Raw genomic sequence first — 4,505 nt, forward strand, 5'->3', positions numbered from 1 at the left:
ATCGGTTGAGTATTGGTCATTCAAGTGATTTGCCTTGAGTTAGTCAACTTGAATGTCCAGATGTTCATTCCAAGTGTGAATGAGCATTGTGATCACTTGGTTATAACGGTTGCATGTTTTGGTCTTGCCATAGTTTATTGCTTTACTCCATTATGCTTGATCACATTATGTTTGCTCCATTTGCATTACAAGTTTTTCTGCATACAATGAACTGATTGTGTTGTTATGTTTCAGGAGTTCTTATTCTTATGGTTCTAAAGCTTCACAGATTCTGGAGTTAGGTGTGAGTGAGTTTTCCAACTGTTCCCAACTCACGCGTTAAGTCTAGAGTTTGTTTTAGGGTTTTGTCACGGAATAGCCAAAGGGGGAGATTGTAAGGTTGAAATTTATCAACCATCTTGTTGGCTTTATTCCATGCCAATTTGCTTATAACTTAAGCACTTAGAAACCCTGTATTTAGGTGGGATCATTGTAAGCATAGTGAGTGAGAAGATGTGAAGAAAAGCTCAAGTATGTGCAAGAAGGTAGAGTTTCGCGGCTAGGACTCGCTGCTAACTCGCAGCTTGCAAGCCGCCAAATGCTGACACGTGAGATGCACACAGGGAAGCTGAAGGGTCGCGCCAGCTGTCGCACTACAGGACAAAAGTTCTAGGCTGGCCAGGCCGTTACGTCACGACTTGAACTCGCGACTTGGACAAGCCGCGAAGTCGAGCCGCCAATCAACCCTGTTTGGCAAAAACTGACTCTTCGTATTCCAAACACACACCACTATATATAGACCCTTATACCCACTAAATTGATAAAACTTCTAGAGAGAATTTTTGTGAGAGAAACCCTAGAGAAAAACAAGATTGCTTCATCCCCAATCTTTACCTTAGAGACTCTACAAATTCCTCTACTCTCTTCCTCTTTATCGTCATACCCTTGAGAGGTCATTGACCAAATTCTTATCTCACCACACCTACGTCTGTGAGAAGGTTCATTTGGTGCTAAGGGAAGCAGTTTGGAAGGAACCAATATACATTGGTTAATGCTATGATCTAGTAGCGAAATCTGGAAGCTAAAGAAGAAATAGGTTCGGCGTAACCTCGTTGGAGCAAGAAGCTTGGAAGGTTTAGGTACTTGGGTAGATTAGGCTTGGAGGGTCTTTTGCTGTTTATGTATCCCAACTATATTCTTTAATGGATTATTTGACTGCTTGGAGGGCGGCGGAGAGGTTTTACGCCGAGGACTTCAGTTTCTTCTTCGATAACACATCGTGTGTTGTCCATGTGTTTGCATCTTCCTTCCCTTTATCTTTGCCTTATATTTACTGTTGTGGATGTGTTTATATTTGGGATAGATTAGTTATCAATTCTGTGTTTGGCTTATGTTCATGTTCTGAACATTAATTGTTTAATTATAAGCTTGAATTGATATTTTATATTTTGGGGTCTAAACGTTCAAGGGTGTTTTAAACACATTTTGAACTTTCAGTTTTGGTAAAATCAAAATTTAAGGACATTAGCTGTTGAAAACAAGTTGCTAGCATTAGCTTTCAGGGCTTTAAATGTGTTGGGCTTTGAGATTTGGTTTCGAAATGGTTGTGGTCTCGATCAATGTTTCCCAAGTGTGATTGAAGTTATTGCCAAATTTCCATGGCAAAAATTCGGTAGCATTCTTCCTTATTTTTGTGGCAGAAATCCAGTAGTGCTTCGCCTCATATGCATCATAGCACACCAAACACTATTCTTACCAAAATTTCAACGCAAGAATACGGCAATGGGGATGCCCCAATTTTATGGCAAAAATTCAGCAGAGTTTTGCGTTTGGTGCATAATGATGCATCAACAAGGTTTCGTGTCTGTGTATAAGGTGCGTATCAACATGCTCTCACTGTGACAAGCCAAAGCCTTCCAAAGTGTAAAGCATGTTGATGCATGTTGCATACATGGGGAAACCAATGTCACTTGGTGACATGGATCAAGACAATCACACCACGATGATCTTGCACACAATATAGCATGAATGTGCACCTATAGCAATCACCCTGAGCGCATACCCATACTACAAGGTCAAGAGCTCTCATGACTAGAGAGGGTCAATCACGTAGCCACGAAGGTCCATCATACAAAGTGGAAGATCACCCACACACATGTAGGCATACATTATGCACAATGCTATCACACAAAGCAGGAAAGTAAATCAGACATTGTAAACGTTCCAAGGGTATAGCCTAGCAAGGTATAGGAAATGTAAAACAAACATTGCCATACCTAGGGAGCGTGGCCCAAGCAAGGAGCAGGAATAGTAAAAGGGGGTACATGGAGGAGGACCTTAATACATGCTCTAGAGAAGAGGCTTAGAGAAAGGGAAATACAAGATCGCTCTGGAGGGGTTAGGCCCTCTAATCTACTAAACATTGCTTTTTGTGGGCTTGCTTCCTTTTGCTTGCGCCTAGGAGGTCACACTCTTGCTCCAAGCATCCTCTCTCCATGTGTGTACATGCAAAGACAAAAGAAACAAGCTAGCAGACAAGCGTAGAAACAAATGGAAGGAAAAGCATGACAAAGGCAAGATAGGAAAAGATGCCGAACGGGGGGTAAAGAAACATGTGAAGCACACAAAGAGGCAAAGAAACATGTTATCAAACAAAAGGAGGTGTCCTAGGAGGACAAATGTAGGTTTGGATCGAGTATCCATAGTTCCATTGGATTGGAGTACGGACGACACACCGACTCATACATGAACATGTAGGCAAGCATGCAAAGATGCAAAGAAGAAAAGAAAGCCAAACGGGTCGCGCAAAGCAAGTAAGACAATCATATCAACATCGTAAGCAAGACAATCACACCAACACCACGGAAGTGTATCTCACAAATGGTTACATTTAAACAGAACCTAGGAGGGATGGATGTGACCTTACAAGCACAAGCCCATGGAAGGCACATGGCAAAGCCTAAATCTAGAGAGGCTAACATGGAGATAAAGCATAGAAGTAAGCAAGAAAACATAGATATGCAAAGGAAATGATTCAAACCCTTCGATATAAGCCTATGTGTATAGATGTAGGCCTAGACCATAGGATCTAGATCTACATCCCACCAATAAGGGCAAAATGCAAGAAAGATAGATATCAAGGAACAAAAAGGGCTAAAGTAGCACATGGCATAGCAACCAATGTAGATCCAAGCACACAAGCATGGCATGAAACACATAAACACATAGGTCTAAGCATTGGGACATAGACCTAAGAATCGACATGTAGATCTAAGAAAAAACAAGGCAAAGAACACATAAGCATGTAGATCTAAGCATAAACATGGCAAGAAGCCTAAAATCATGTGGATCTAAGCACAAACATTAAATTTAGACATATCGTAGACCAAGAAGGGTAGGCCAACAACATCAAAGCGATAAGTCATGGTATAAGCAAGGAAACATGTTAGAAAAAGCTATAAAGACATGCTAGGAAGCAAGAACATGCTAGGAAAAGCAATAAAAGCATTTTATTAAGCAAAAGAAGCTAGGCAAAGCTATAAAGAGAAGGGGGTGTGGATTGTAGCTAAAAAGCTACATCAACACCCCTAAACCTTAAATCCAAGGTATGGAACCAAGGAGAGGAAGATTAGGTGCAAGAACACTACCTTGAAAATTGAAGAAAAAAGATGAGAATGTAAGATGTTTGAGGGTGTTTTGATATGTTGGATGTGTTTGGGAGAGAAATTAGAGAGAGGGAGAGAGAGAATTTTCCAAAACTACTAAGAAATATTATAATTTTTTTTTTGGTATGTAAAATGAGGGGTCTGGGGGCATTTAGGTGCACCTTGAAGGGCCACCAACCACCTTGCTGACATCAGTAGTTTTGGCCTTTTCCTGGTTCAACTTTAGATGTGTATTTGAAGGGCTTCCTAGATTGAAATTGAGCTGATCTTAGTGTCCTTGGAAGGCTTTGGATGTCCAGTTTCTAGAAAACTAAAGAAATTGAAAATCCAACGGTCAGATCAAAAGGTATGGCCTCGGGAACCGAATTGATGTACTTTTCATGGTTTTTTGTATATCTCAACTATTTTAGTTCTAATTTCGATCCGTGAATATTCATTGGAAAGGAAATTTGATAATATTTGTAATGGCACTGGTCCCAACCTGTTCTGATAGTCGGATCAAAATTAGGGTTTCTAGTGCCTTCGGGAGTTAGCCTTGGATAAAACTTGGTCAAACTTGACGAAAATCATCGAGTAGCTCGGGTTTGATGTAGAAACATTAAAAGAAAAAAATGTCGTTTTAGGATAATTTTGACCAACTTTTACTTTTGGTCAACATAGGATTGACCAAGGGCATTTTGGTCAATTTGACTTGAAATGGCATTTTGAGTGCTCCGATGCTTAAGCGGGTTGTGCCATGTCAATATAAATGTTTTAGTAGCCCCATGGAGAAAAGATAATATTTTTGGAATTTTTGGGGTCCGACATGTAAATCGAGGGCGCACAAATTATAGTGTCTACCTTTGGCCCTTCTTTATTTGA

The sequence above is a fragment of the Quercus suber genome, unplaced genomic scaffold, assembly GCF_002906115.3.
Source record: "Quercus suber isolate HL8 unplaced genomic scaffold, Cork oak 2.0 scaffold_227, whole genome shotgun sequence".
NCBI classification, from domain to species: Eukaryota; Viridiplantae; Streptophyta; class Magnoliopsida; order Fagales; family Fagaceae; genus Quercus; species Quercus suber.